This window comes from Taudactylus pleione, unplaced genomic scaffold (assembly GCF_031769625.1).
Source record: "Taudactylus pleione unplaced genomic scaffold, aTauple2 ptg000102l, whole genome shotgun sequence".
Lineage (NCBI taxonomy): Eukaryota > Metazoa > Chordata > Amphibia > Anura > Myobatrachidae > Taudactylus > Taudactylus pleione.
In genome coordinates, this window is record NW_028284504.1 from 2,404,219 (window position 1) to 2,420,095 (window position 15,877).

The window sequence follows — 15,877 nt, forward strand, 5'->3', positions numbered from 1 at the left end:
TTGTGGTAAATAATATCCCTTTTATGGGCACATGGTTTTAGGGTTAACTATGGATGTGACACACAGAAAACAGGAAATGCCTAAATTATCAGTTCATCTGATCAAAATTTTCCATTCCCTTCCATTAAGTAACTTCTAACAGTAAATGATCACATGTGACTAAAGGGTACACATAGATCAAGTAAAAAAATTGTAGGTTAAGATTTACAGTTGGTTATGCCAATTTATGTTGCTAACATTTTTAGAGTTAAGTATTTGACAAAAGTACAGACAGCATGTACAGACGTGGACGCATTTGTTGGTACCCTTGCAGCTCATTGAAACAATGCTTCATTCCTCCTGAAAGGTGATTACATTAAAAGCTTTTGTCTCATGTATACCTGCATGACTTTGTCATAGAATAAAGCAAAGAGACTGTGAAAAGAGAGAAATTATTTCTTATTCTTCAAAGATATTCTAAAATGGCCTGGACAGATTTGTGGGTATCCCTTTGAAAAGATAATAAATAACTGGACTATAGTGATATTTCAAACTAATTGCCTTCTTGAATTAGCATCACACACGTCTTTAATCGTCTAATCAGTCATTCAGCCTATTTAAATGGAGAAAAGTAGTCACTCTGGTGTTTGGCATCATCGTGTGCACCACACTGACCATGGGCCAGAGACAGCAAAGCAGAGCGTTGTCTGAGCAGATCAGAAATAAATTGATAGACAAGCATGTTATGATTATAAGACCATCTCCAAGCAGCTTGTTGTTCCAGCAAATACTGTTGCAAATATTAAGAAGTTTAAAGTCCGTTGGACTGTAGCCAACCTCCCTGGACGTGGGAGCAAGAGGGAAAAAAAAACAAAAACGACGTGGATTAATAAGAAGGATAATGAGAATGCTTTGAACCTGTCCAGGACATTATAAAATCTCAAGACAATCAAATCACAGGTCATGGGTCCTCCAACAGGATAATGACCCATAACATACAGCTAAGAGCACCCAAGAATGGAGAAAAACAAAGCATTAGTCTATTCTGAAGTGGTTTTCTATGAGCCCTGATTTAAATCCTTTTCGAACATCTATGGAATGAGATGAAACACATAGGTACCTTTAAAACTGAGACAGCTGCAGTAGTTTGCCCAAGAACAGTGGGACAAACTACCTGAAGAGTGTGTCAAATTGCCTGTTGACTGGTGAGGAATCTCAGTGAGAGCTACAGAAATTGCTTGATTGCAGTGATTGCCTCTAAAGCTTGTGTAACAAAATATTAGGTTAAGGGTCCCATCATTTTTGTCCATACCGTTTTCATTTACTTTATTACTTAATATTCTGTTATTATTAAAATATTCTGTTGAATCAAAAATCAATGGCAAAATCTAATTTCTATTAAAATATGGAATAAACAATGATGCATGCCAATTACTTTTGTCAGAGAAATATATGGGTTCTTTTTTTCTTGGAAACCAACAAGTTTGTCCATGTCTGTAACCCCCCCTTACCGCACCCTAAACCTCTCGGGGTGCCTAATCCTAACAACCCCCCCACCCGAGTGCCTAACCCTAACCTTTCCCCCTAGGGGTGCCCATTCCTAACCTCCCCCCCAAAATCTAACCCCGCTATGCTCCCTAAAGCTAAACCTCCCCCCATTACAGCACCCTAGACCTAACCCTCTCGGGGGGGGGGGGTTCCTAATCCTAACCTTCCCCCAGGGGTGCCTAATCCTAACCCCCCCGAGGGTGCCTAGCCCTAACCATTCCCCTAGGGGTGCCAATCCCTAACCTCCCCCCCAAACCTAACCCCGCTATACTCCCTAGAGATAACCCCCCCCATGGCCATCGCTAAGGGCGCCTGGACTTACCTCGTTCGGTCCGGCGTCAGGATCAAGATAGGCGCCGTTTTTTCGATGCCCATCTTATATCATTGTGATTTGGATGTCGGTATTGAGACCGGCGGTCTCATAACTACATCCCCCTGTTAGAAATTGCTGCTTCCCACGGTGGGATGTAGTAATGACCGACATCCGAATCCCGACAAGGGATTTAAGATAGGCATCGAAATACCGACTCCTATCTTAATTCTGACACCGAAACATCAGAAGGAAGCTGGACCGAATGAGGTAAGGTCGAGTGCCCTTAGCGAAAGCCACGGGGAGGGAGGGTTAGCTTTAGGGAGTGTAGTGGGGTTAGGTTTTGGGGGGGTTCGGGATGGGCACCCCTAGGGAGAAGGGTTAGGCACCCCCGGGGGGGAGGGAAGGGTTAGGCACTGTGGGGGAGGTTAGGCACCTCTATGGGAGGGTTGGGGGAGAGAGGTAGGGATAGAGTACTTACCTGCCCTGTCGGGATGTTCTCCATTCGGGCTGCCGGCGTCGGGACTTCATTCCTTGCCCTAAAGGGACCTGGACCAGCCAGGCAAGCAGCAGCAAGGGGGCCCATCTATAATAAGAAGTGGCCAGTGAGCATGGATATTGTTTCTCCTGTATGTCCAACTGTAAAATGCTCAAAACTGCAGCCATGGAGAAAATGTCAGATTATTTGAACAATAAAACAAATTTACCTACACTGTTGGTTTCATTGCATATACCTAATCGCATCAATACCCCGCTACCAGTAAACGTTCAGACCTTCACTGGTAATTGCTGCACATTTCATCAGACTTCCAAAGTCCATGGGTTTTGTCTTTTTTTGTTGCAATGTTTCTTCTCCCCAGGCTTGCCAAGGTTAGCCTCAGTGCCCCTTCCCTTCCTCCCCCTTTTTCCTCAGCCTCGGTTTCCTGATTGTGCCACAGGCAGGCATCTTCTCAGCTTTCTCACATGCTCAAACCCCCATTGAATGTCAGTGTTCTCATTATCTTCACTTCAATTACTTTTGTGACTACCGTCTTCTTGATGTATGCATTTATTACCTATTAATGTCTGTATTGCTGGGAGAATCATACTACATTCATTCCATTTTTACCAAATGAACGAAAACAGTATTTATTTTTCCTTATTATAAGATTATTGGAGAACCAATGTAACTTATAAAGCCAGACATCCTGACTCTGTCCTTTCATTAAGGAAAAATTAAGGATTTCATTAAAGAAATTCTCTTTGTAATGCTGCATGTCTACCAGACAAATGTGCACTGTAAGAGCAGGAAATTCATTAGAAACCTGTAAGGAACACTCTTTGGTTGAAGAGGTCCCTATGAAATTCACTTACTGGAAAGGCATAGGGGTCAATGTACTAAGCAGTGATGAGTGAAAAGTGATGTCTGTGATAAGTGCCAGCCAATCAGCTCCCAACTGTCATCTCACAGGCTCTCACAAAAATTACAGTTGGGAGCTGATTGGCTGGCACTTATCACAGACTTATCACTTTTCACTCTGTCACTTATCACTGCTTAGTACATAGACCCCATAGTATTAAAATATCCCAACAAACTGGTCCCCAGACATCTGTAAAGCATTGGAATAAGTATTGTATGCTAGATCTAAAATATAATATTAGTTGAGTGATTATGCATAAATGCTAATTTGCATACATCTCAATGGGTTGGGTAAGTTATGTTGACGAGAACATAGCAGACAATGTTCTTGTTGGCACCATAAATCCGGCACCACGATATCCACCACAGTAATATGATGATTAAAGCATTTTACCGCATGAGCAGAATAACTGTAAACATTGGCTTCACTGCATGAGCACAGTTACACTGTCAACAGTGTGAAAATGACTTAGCATTTCAAATAGGGTCGACATTTTGGTGCCGGCATTATCGTGCCGGCAAGAACATGTTCTGCAATGTTCTTGTCAATATTATGACCGCATACCTTCTCCATAGTCATAAAAATATCTATTTGAAAGGTTTAATGTTTCGTGTTTATAGTTTTCCACATACAGATATGAAATTGAATATACAGAATGTTTGAGACCTGGGTTTTAATCATTTAAATTAGTTTTTTCTGCAATATGGAGCACTATGCCTAAAATATTTTGAAAAAGTATCACTGTTTTTCCCACCACACTGCCCCTGATGTGACATTCATTAACTTGGTTAGAGGTATGCCTTGCAGCTGGGAGGAATATGAAACACTTTATCTAGTTATTGGGAGGAAAAATGGGTAGCTGTAACTTCTTTTCCAAAATCCCCAAAAAAGTAAAGTCTGAATGTTTGCGGCATCTTTTTTTCTGCAGTGACCTGTATAGAAATTGTTATACATTTGCCTGACTTTGCTGAAAGCTGTGTGAACTGAATCACACTAAACAAATCCCAGGCACCAAAAATGATTCTCAAACTGTATTCAGTGGTGGTAGTTCTTCAATGGGCAACACTCTTGGTGACTAGCAAATTATCGCTAAGAGGATAGGGAAAGCGTCTTATAACGAATGGTCATTTTGGACAAGATAGAAAACACAATATTATATAGCTTATGAATTTAATATTTTTAAACTAATGTATATAGAGTCTGATTAAGAGATTTATGCAAAGCCGCTATTTTCACAGATCGAGCGATTGTTTGCTATTGCACATGCACAAAAGCCGCATTACACACACACACACACACACACACACACACACACACAGCGATTGCATTGTGATAACTTGTTTGCAGCTAATCAGACTGGACTTACAAGCTGCGTGGCTGCCCGACCTGCGTCGGTGGTACCGATGTTTGCGCTGTTGCATGTCGACGGACAGATAGAAAGGCAGCAGCAGGAGTCGCTATGCTCGGCTAAGCTTCAGAAGGCATTAGCATATTTTAGCAACTGCGATCAGTTAGAGAATGCAGTTGTGATTGCATTACCGTTCGTCTCTGAATCAGGCTCATAGGGTGCTCCTGCAGTGATCACTGGGCCTGATTCAGACCCGTTCGCTAAGCTGCGAACGCACGATATGGGCGATTGTCACACATTTGCCCACGCGTATGCATCAAAGTACACATGCGCGAATCAGTCACTGCGTCCGGGAATCGTGCACTCGTAGTACACAGACTGGACGCTATTTTGAGTGACAGCGCCATTTGTGGGTGCTTGTGAACGGGGGAGTGGTGCAGGCGTGTCTGGGCGTCAAAACAGAGTTTTATGGGTGTGCATAATTAGCAATGAAGTGTCATTGTACACGTCACTCGGTTGTATTTCAGCCTGCAGTCATCGCAAGGCTTATGGCGGGGTAGGGTCTACCTCAAGTGCTGCGTGCAGCTCCAATGGCTCTCGATGTATCCAATTAAATCACACACTTCCTGGAGATGACGTTTACTGAGAAAGATAGGTGGGCGTCTCTATACTGGCATGCGTTCGCTCTGCCGTTGCTCTCTAAGGCACAGAGGGCGTCCTTCCACCAGACAGTGCGATCGCGCCATTTGCATACCCGGCACCTTTTAGCTGCGTGAGTGCGCAGCTTACCGTCCGGGTCTGAATGAGCTCCACTGTACAATAATATTATATGGCGGCAGCAGCAGCATGCAACCAGTGTAGTAGGGGATGAATGGCTGTGCAACGCAATGGTTTAGGTCTCATTCAGACAAGCAGTTTGAGAATTAAAGCTAGTCAGACTGATCACCAGATGTTGGGTGTATGTAGGACCGATGCAGGAGCGTTAGCTGATAAACAGCTTACAACGCTCCTACAATGGTCGGGATCTTATGTTTTGTATAATATTTTAGATGTCGCCACCTGATCCCATGAAAACCCAAACTTACTGAGCTTTTTGTAACTCTGTGTACGGGACTCACAGGGAGCATTTACTTGATCAGCTGAGTGACCTCAAAAGTGTGTGGGGTCTGGGCCACAATGAGTCGGCACGTATGAAAAAACACACACTAAAATGATTGCTAAACCAAGTAAGGATTTGGAATTTGGCCAACATTAAGTTTATAGTTGGTAATATGCTGCACAATAATCGCGCAAAAGCAGCTGACCACCAAGAAACTGGTTTGAACGGCTATCGTTCAGTGTATGAACTTGAACATTCACAGCCTGCAAATGGACGAAAAAACATTGGGATAATTTGTTTTGGTTATCAAACCTGACCAATCCCCCCCGACCGGCATTCAGCATACTCCAGGCAGTGAATGGAGATCACATCCATACATCGTGCAGTGTATGGAGGCGCACTGATTATCGTGCTCCCTCCCTTTCACATTTTTTTATTAAGTTTTACAAAAAAGGAACACATAGTAGAGATTGACAAAACAGTACACATTTTATAGTGGTTATTTACATCCATTGGAGGTTGCAAATTCATAGTTGACATTTAGGTACCGCCTTTCACCATAAGAATTAAATAGAGTAGTATGGTATACATATTAGAGTCTGAATTCCTGGAGGGCAGATTGATAAAGGCAGCTTAGACCTGCTCTCTGCATCATGCAAAGGGGATGGGGCCACGATGATGGAATTTGATTATGCAGTTTCTCTAGTGATTGGGATGCCTGCCACCCCGGGAGTCTGCGGGGACGTTCTGGGAGAGCAGGTAAGCATTACCACAAGCAACAGCAAGAACCTAATAGGACCTTTAGCAGGCACCGCTAGGGAGATCTGAATTACAAAGGCACCCACATCCCAATATGGCAGGAACACCTGTCATACACTAAAGGACAGCCCAGCACTATTATATAAACCAGAGTTTCCCAAACTCCACCTTTTCCGTCCAAGTTTTAAGGATATCCATGCTTGAGTCCAGATGGTTAAATCAAATTGACTGAGGTACTAATTAAGGCCCTGATTCAGAGCCGGACGCTCTGACAGAGCGCTAGCTCTGAATCAGGGCCGGCCTTCTTGTTTTTTAGAGCAGCCTCCTGGCCGCTCGCATAACTGTGGGTGACCACCCACAGCTATAGCGAGCGGCCAGGAAGATGGTCGCGATGGTCAAGACAATCGCGACCATCAGGCTTGCGACGAGACCCTTGTGGTAGGGTCTCGTTGCTGCAAGCCCCAGAGAGATTTCGGCTCTCACAGAGCCGAAATCTCTCCCACTCTCCCATTCCCCCGGCCCGCCCACCAAAGGGGGCGTGCTGTCACTCAACATTGACGGCACGCCCCCTTTGGTACGAGACCCGGAGCGACTGTTTGCCCGTCACTATCCGGGTCTCGCGCATGCACACGATGGAGCCGGCTCCGTCGTGCGCAAGCGCACTGGACCATAATCGACCCGCTTGCGAGCGGGTTTGAATCAGGCCCTAAGTCGCCTGTGCTCAAGCATGGATATCCTTAAAATGTGGACTGCAATGGCAGAGCTTGGGAACTTCTGGTATACACAGTTATTTCGCTTATTTTTATGTTAAAATGATAGGCTATTTCACACATACATACTGTACAGTGGACCTGATTCAGTCTGACAGAGCGCTCGCTCTGAATCAGGGCCGAGTTTGTTTTTTTAGAACGGCCTCCTGGCCGCTCGTATAGCTGTGGGTGACCACCCACAGCTACAGCGAGCGGCCATGATGATGGTCGCGATGGTCAAGACCATCGGGCTTGCGACGAGACCCTTTTGGTAGGGTCTCATGGCCGCAAGACCCAGAGAGATTTCGGCTCTAACAGAGCCGGAATCTCTCCACTGACATCACTCGTGATGTCAGTGGGGACGCCCCAAAACGACAGGCGTTCTCATGGGAACGCCTCCGTTTGGGCAGCCACCCACCCGGCCCGCCCACCAAAGGGGGCGAGCAGTCACTCAACATCGCCAGCTCGCCCCCTTTGTTGCGAGACCCGGAGCTAGCCGGGTGCTCGTCGCTAGCCGGGTCTCGCACATGCGCACGACGGAGCCGGCTCCGTCGCCCCCTTTGTTGCGAGACCAGGAGCTAGCCGGGTGCTCGTCGCTAGCCGGGTCTCGCGCATGCGCACGACGGAGCCGGCTCCGTCGTCCGCATGCGCTGTGGGCCACCATCGACCCGGTTGCGAGCGCTCAGCGCTTGCGACCGGGTCTGAATCAGGCCCAGTGTACACACAATACATTAGACTGAAATAGGACATCGCTATGTTCAACTCACTCAACATTTCATCACACAGTGAACCTCATTCAGAGGCGCTCGCAAAAAGCGAGCGCTCGCACTGAATGAGGGCGGCTGCTTTTTTTTTTTTAACCGGCCTCCTGGCCGCTCGCTAAGCTGTGGGTGACCACCCACAGCTTTTGCGAGTGGCCAGGTGATGGTCGCGATTATCACGACCATCGGGCTTGCGACGAGACCCTTGTGGTAGGGTCTCGTCTGGCGCAAGCCCCAGTGAACTTCCTGCTCAAACAGAGCAGGAAACTCACTACTGACATCACGAGTGATGTCAGTAGGGCCGCCCACAAATGGCAGGCGTTCCTTTAGGAACGCCTCCGTTTGTCCAGCCACCCCCCCTCCCCGCCTACAAAACGGGGCGAGCTGTCGACCATCGGGCTTGCGAAGAGACCCTTGTGGTAGGGTCTCGTCTGATGCAAGCCCCAGTGAGCTTCCTGCTCAAGTAGAGCAGGAAGCTCACTACTGACATCACGAGTGATGTCAGTAGGGCCGCCCACAAACGGAGGCGTTCCTTTAGGAACGCCTCCGTTTGTCCAGCCACACCCCCTCCCCACCTTCAAAACGGGGCGAGCTGTCGATCAACATCGACAGCTGTCCCGTTTGTAGCGAGCGAATTTGTCCCTCGCTACGGGGCTTACGCGCGGCGCGTGCACAATGCCCCTCCATCAACCCACTTGCGAGTGGGTCTGAATGAAGGCCAGTATGCGAGTTCTGCATTCATTGGTCCTTGTCAGTATAAAGCAGCAGCCCAAGTGCCTGTGTGTACATACTTCAAAGACTTTTCCACTTTATAACTATCTCCCTCTATACCTAAATTATTGTGAAACAATACCCTGTGGTGTTTGGGATCTGCAAAATAAATCAGGGTCGCACAAAGAAAACTTTAAATAAACAGTTTTGGGCCTGATGCCTGTTTGATGAGCGTGACTTGCGTGTGCTCAGTTCTGGAGCATGTGCAGTGCAAAAACACGCAAGTACAGGCGTAGCAGAGTCATATGCATTGCAATCACACCTACAATTATGACTTTAGCAGGAGTAACTGGACTGTGACAGGGCTTTTCAATGAAGAACATTGAAAATCGGAATGGAGAACCCATGGGGTACACTTTGCAGCAGCGTATATTCATTGTCATGGAGTACATCTACTCCTGCAGTTATGCCCGGACACAGGAGACCTTCATAGAAGACTTGCTCTAAACAAATTCTCCATCAAGCGACTATACAAAAGTTTCAGGAGACAGGGAATGTCGCGGACACAGCAAGAAGCGATTGATCAAAAGTGTTAACAGAGGAAAAATTGACCAAAGTGCGAGCTGCACATGTTGCGAGTGCCCGGAACATGTGGTTTCAACAGGACAATGCCACAGCCCATACAGCCAGAAACTCTATGGCTTACTTGAAACAGTGTTTTCAAGGACAAATGATCCCATGGGGGTTGTGGCCATCGCGATCTCTAGATTTAACACCCCTCGACTTTTCTTGTGGGGTACCTGAAGGATGCTGCCTGCACAACTCGCCCACACAGTATTCCAGAATTGCAAGCAAATATTCAGAACGGTGTTGATGCAATTTCACGGGAAACATTGCAAAGCGTGTTTAAGGACATGATTAGCCGTATCCATTTGTGTGAAGCACAGAACGCCGGCTACTTCCAGCACTGAAATAAAACGTTTCCCCATACGGTTGCATATATTTTTGGACACCCTATAGTAGACGGGATACGTTTAAATTGCCAGTGGACGGAATCCTGGACGTCGATATACTGGCCAAATGCAGATGCCGCTGTCCCGAATTAGATCAGGATAAGGAGTCGGCATCCCAAACTCCAGAATCCCGAACGAAAGATCCGGATAAGTATTAGAATTTCTCCAAGGATGGGGGGGGGGGGGGGTTTAGGGACCCCTCGGGGAGAGTTAGGGTTAGGCTACGGGGAGTGGAGTTAGGGTTAGGCACCCCCTGGGGAGTTAGGTTGAGGGTGTGGGAAGGGGGAGTTAGGGGTAGGCACCCCCCAGGGAGGTTAGGGTTAAGCACAACCAAGGGAGGGTTAGGGTACTTACCACCCCTGTCTGGATCCTGGACGATCGGGCTTCCAGCGTCGGGATTTGAACCGGCATATCATACCGATTGCGTAGTAGAGTAGTGTGACTTACATACATCACAACATTCCCAAATCGTGACATATTACACCATGGCTTTATCTACCCAAATCATGACCTGACAATCCCACACCAATTTCTCACAATGCCATATTACAGTTTATTGCAATTAATAGTGTTTTAAGGAACAAGATGTTTTGTTTTATTTAAATATTCTGAGCTTTTACAGCTAAATTAGAGATCTGCCACAGAACATTCTCCAGCTAATCCTTAGCCCTAGTGCAGTATATGGTGCACTATATACTCCATATGTAATAGTTTGTGAATACATATAACCAAGGGGATTATTAGTGGCTTCAGTGGACACTGGGCCTGATTCAGAGCCGGACGCTCTTTCAGAGCACTCGCTCTGAATCAGTGCCCGCCTATTGTATTTTTAGAGCGGCCTCCTGGCCGCTCGCATAGCTGTGGGTGACCACCCACATCTAGTGCGAGCGGCCAGGATGATGGTCGCAATGGTCAAGACCATCGCGACCATCGAACTTGCGACGAGATCCTTGTGGTAGGGTCTCGTTGCCGCAAGTCCCAGTGGACTTCTTGCTCTTACAGAGCAAGAAGTCCAACCACTGACATCACTTGTGATGTCAGTGGGGCCGGCCCTAGACGGTAGGCATTCCTATGGGAACGCCTCCGTCTGGGGAGCCACGCCCCCGGCACGCCCACCAAAGGGGGCGCGCTGTCACTCAACATCGACAGCGCGCCCCCTTTGTAGCGAGACCCGGATCGACGGCTTGCCCGTCGCTATCCGGGTCTCGCGCATGCGCACGACGGAGCCGGCTCCCTCGTACGCATGCGCACTGGGCCAACATCGACCCACTTGCGAGCGCTCAGCGCTCGCGAGCGGGTCTGAATCAGCCCACTGTCAGGCCAGGGAGGAAGTTCCAATGTTGTGTCTTTAAAGCTGCCCACACACATAGCAATATTTTACCCGAGCTGGCCGATTCCGACGCATTGGAACGACAGATCGTGTAAAATATGGCCAAAATCGTGAGTCCCCACTCATGATCACGATGCGATGCGTGTCCCCTTCAGATCTGTAGGGCAGATCTGCCAATCTCGAGTCAGGATGCATTGGAGTAGTTAGGAGGCACGATAGATCGTGTGTCACATTGGCAGCTTTTTCATACCCTTTTTCACACACGTGTGATGCCCTGGGGATAGACCTTGGCTGGATTCTTTTGGGGTTCCCTGCGTCTCGGACGTGAACCCCATAATGTTAGGGACGCTGGTATAGAGGAGCCTTGACGTTGGCCCAGCGCATTTGCAAATGTATGTAAACCAATACCTCTGAATTTCTATTATCATATAAGATTCAAGTATTTTTGTTGATTTTGCTGCAGTGTGCTGGAGGGTAAATCCCTTTTTTTTCTGTAGCTCAGTGTAAACCCCACCCTTTACAAGGTCAATGTGCAATGTCATTAAGTTGATGTGAGCGACCACCATACTTTTTGTTCTCATGAGAAGGCCTCCGTTTGGGCAGCCACCCTCCCGGCCCGCACACAAAAGGGGGCGAGCTGTCACTCAACATCGACAGCTCGCCCCCTTGTTGTGAGACCCTAGAGCGACGGAGTGCCAGTCGCTATCCGGGTCTCGCGCATGCGCACGACGGAACCGGCTCCGTCGTGCGCATGCACTCTGAGCCCCCATTGTCCTGGTTGCGAGCGCTCAGTGCTTGCTACCGGGTCTGAATCAGGGCCTAAGTCCGCAAACAGGCTCGCGGCTGGCACTTTAATCGGATTTCTGCTTGCACCCGCAGGAGGATGCGAGAAAATATGAGATATGGTAAGAACTTACCTTTGTTATCTCTATTTCTACGAAGTCCATAGGGTTCCACAGGATACCTTGGGGTATAGGTGATGACGTCAGGCATCGGGCACCATAGAGTTAAGTTTTCAGCCTCCCAGGATGCACTAGGGTCACCCTCCTATACCCCGCCCCCGATCCAAGGTATCTCAGTTACGTACCAAGCCATGGGCCGGAGGAGGAGAAGGAAGAGAGAGAAAAAAGATCTGGACACACACAAGAATCACATTCTCACCAGAGGGAGACGGAAAAACCGGTGACCAGAGTAAAGCCCATCTGCAGCACAGGTGCGACAGGGCGGGAGCCCTGTGGAACCCTATGGACTTCGTAGAAATAGAGATAACAAAGGTAAGTTCTTACCATATCTCATATTTTCTACATCAGGGTCCCTAGGGTATCCACAGGATACCTTGGGGATGTCCCAAAGCAGTATCCTTCAAGGGTGGGGACGCTCCTGCGCTGAAAGGAGAATCTGACGCCCGAAGGAAGCATCCTGAGAGGCAAAGGTGTCAAACGCATAATACCTCACAAAGGTATGGACAGAGGACGACGTTGCAGCCTTGCAGATCTGGACTGCAGAGGCACCACGTCGTGTTGCCCACGAAGGACCCACAGACCTAGTGGAATGAGCCCTCACAGAGGAAGGAACCGGAAGGCCTTGATGAAGATAAGCTTCTGAAATGGCCATACGAATCCAACCTGCCAAAGTCTGCTTTGAAGCAGGCCAACCCTTTTTATGGAAGCCATAGAGGACAAACAAGGCGTCCGACTTCCTAAATGAAGAAGTGCAGTCAACATAAATCCTTAAGGCCCGCACAACGTCCAAAGTGGCCTCACCCACTGAAAGGTAAGGTGAGTTAAAAGCCGGCACAACGATTTCCTCGTTGATATGAAAATGAGAAACAACTTTGGGTAGAAATTCAGGACGAGTGCGCAGCACTGCCCTGTTCCCATGAAAAATCAGGAAAGAGGGTCTACAGGATAGAGCCCCTAAGTCCGAAACACGTCTGGCCGAAGCGATGGCCAGAAGGAAAATTGTTTTAGCCGTCAGCCATTTAAGGTCCACTGAGCCCAGTGGTTCAAACGGCGGTCTCTGGAGAGCCCTCAGGACCACAGCTAAATCCCAAGGCGCCACCGGTGGAACAAATGGCGGCTGAATTCGAAGAACACCTTGCATAAAGGTGCGCACATCAGGGATTGTAGCAATCCTACGATGGAACCAGACAGACAGGGCAGACACCTGCACCTTAAAAGAAGCAAGGCGAAGCCTATGGTCTAGTCCCGCCTGTAGGAAAGCCAACACTCTAGACAGACGGAACTCCCGAGGTGCATAACCTCTCGGCCGACACCACTGGAAGAACGTATGCCACACACGATGGTATATTCTTGCAGAAGATGGCTTCCGAGCTCTTAGCATAGTTCGTACTACAGAGCTGGAAGACCCCCTGGACCTTAACATGGCAGTCTCAACAGCCACGCCGTCAAAGACAGCCGAGTCAGGTCCGGGTGAAGACAAGGACCCTGTGACAGTAGGTCCGGTTGTAGCGGCAACCGCAGAGGAATGTCCAAGGACAGACCCTGAAGATCTGAGAACCAGTGCCGCCTGGGCCACGCGGGAGCTATCAACAGGAGCGTCCTTCCTTCCTGTTTGAATTTCCGGAGTACCCGTGGAAGAAGGGAAAATGGAGGAAAGAGATAAGCAAACCCGGAACGTCCACTGGACGGACAGAGCACCCACCAGAGACGCCTTTTCGTCTCTTGTGCGAGACCCGTACACGGGCAACTTGTTGTTGTGCCGTGACGCCATGAGGTCGATCTCTGAAAGACCCCACCTGTCCACCAGAAGTTGAAAGACGTCCTGGTGCAGAGACCACTCCCCCGGATGAACGTCCTGGCGACTGAGAAAGTCCGCCTCCCAGTTGAGGACTCCTGGGATGAATACTGCTGATATGGCCGGGAGATTGCGCTCCGCCCAGACCAGGATACGGGACACCTCTACGAGTGCCGCCCAACTTCGGGTTCCTCCTTGCCGATTTATGTAGGCCACGGTGGTGGCGTTGTCCGACTGGACCTGCACGGGGTGACCCTGGAGAACCCGATGTGCCTGCTGTAGAGCAATGAAAACAGCGCGGAGTTCCAAGATGTTTATTGGAAGCTCCTTTTCCGCCTGAGTCCATCTGCTCTGGAACAAGTGTGGACCCGTGAACGCTCCCCAGCCCCAAAGGCTGGCGTCCGTTGTCAATAGGACCCAGTTCACCACCCAAAACGGACGACCCTTGTTGAGATGGGTTGTCTGCAACCACCAGGCAAGGGACAGGCAAACTTCCGGAGTGAGCACCATCGTCTGGGATTTTAGACTCTGAGGCAGTCCATTCCAGTTGGACAGGATCAATTGCTGCAGAGGTCTGGAGTGAAACTGGGCATATTCCACCATGTAGAATACTGACACCATGGAGCCCAGTAACCTCATCGCTGAGTGTAGAGACACATGGCAACTCTGCAGACAACTGCGCACCCTCAACTGCAAGGCAGAGATCTTTTCCCCCGTCACAAAGATCCTCTGCTGACTGGAGTCCAATAAGGCTCCGAGGTGCAGAATCCTCTGAGACGGGATCAGGGTGGACTTTTGCCAGTTTATCAACCAGCCGTGCCGTTGCAGTACTGCAATCGTCAGATCCAAGTGGCGTAGAAGGAGCTCTGGAGACCCTGCTACCAACAAAAGGTCATCTAGGTACGGCAACATGCGGACTCCCTGCAGCCGCAGGAATGCCGCTATGACCGCCATAACCTTGGTGAACACACGTGGTGCTGTCGCCAGGCCAAAAGGTAACGCCCGGAACTGAAGGTGATCGTTGCGGATTGCAAACCTGAGGAACTGTTGGTGACGCAAAAGAATAGGGATATGCAGTTAAGCGTCCTGTATGTCCAATGACACCATGTAATCCCCAGGTTCCAGCGCCAGAATGATGGACTGTAGGGTCTCCTTCCGAAACCGCGGCACCCGCAAGGACTTGTTGAGGGCCTTGCGGTTGAGAATCGGACCGTACGACCCATTGGGTTTCTGCACCAAAAATAGATTGGAATAGAAACCCTGGCCCCGCTGGGAGAATGGAACAGGCACTATAACTCCAGCCTGGAGCATAGTGTGCAAAACCTTCCGCAGTTGCATGGCTTTGTTCTGGTCTAAGGGAAGACCCGTGGTGAAGAATCAGGATGGGGGCCTGTGCCGAAAGGAGAAGGCATACCCGTGAGAAACCACCTCGTGAACCCAAGTGTCTGTCGTAGTTGCCGACCAATACTGGGCGAACTGCAGCAGGCGGCCTCCCACTCTGGGATCCCCCAAAGGGAGGCCCGGACCGTCAGGCCGCAGGCTTGTCATGAGACTTAGGGGCCGGACGTCTGGTACTCCAGGCCTGTTTCCTGGGCTTGGCCGATTTTTTGGGGCCAGCCTGTCGGGGAAAGGACTGTGCTTTAGGCCTACCCTGGGCCCTATAAGGCCGAAAGGACGACGTACCCGAACTGGAAGGGACCGCAGCAGACGGGAGACATGCAGACTTGGCTGCCGCCAGCGTGGCCACAGTTTTGTCCAGATCCGGACCAAAGAGGACTTCTCCATTAAAGGGCAAAGCTTCCAATCCCTTTTTGGAATCAGCGTCCGCCTTCCAGGATCGCAACCATAAGGTGCGACGAGCAGAAACCGCTGCCGAAGAAATCCGAGTTGTGAGGGTGCTAATATCCAAGGCCGCTTCATTGATGTATGTGGCCGAATCCCGGAGATTGCCTACCAACTCGGCCTGTTGAGCCGAACAGTCGGAATCCAAAGACGCCTCCAAACTATCAGCCCAGCGCTCCATAGCTCTGGCTACCCAACATACGGCCATAGCCGGTCTGGATGCCCCCCCCCCCCCCCCCCGCGAGGGAATAAATGGACTTTGAGCAGATCT

The 15,877-nt window shown here is 49.2% G+C and overlaps 1 protein-coding gene across 4 annotated transcripts in view; it reads right to left on the reverse strand.

Annotated features, from left to right (window-relative positions):
- Positions 1-15,877, reverse strand: part of GJC1 (gap junction protein gamma 1) — a 47,582-nt gene that overhangs the window by 14,468 nt on the left and 17,237 nt on the right. Inside the window, exon 1 of one of the 4 annotated variants that reach the window (XM_088470740.1) lies at positions 1,100-1,170. The exons of 2 other annotated variants lie outside the window; for them this stretch is intronic. The gene's annotated coding sequence lies outside the window, so the exon portion shown is untranslated. Of the gene's footprint in view, positions 1-1,099; positions 1,171-2,349; positions 2,424-15,877 lie in introns of those variants that run through there. One more of the 4 variants, XR_015878259.1, reaches the window with a different exon arrangement.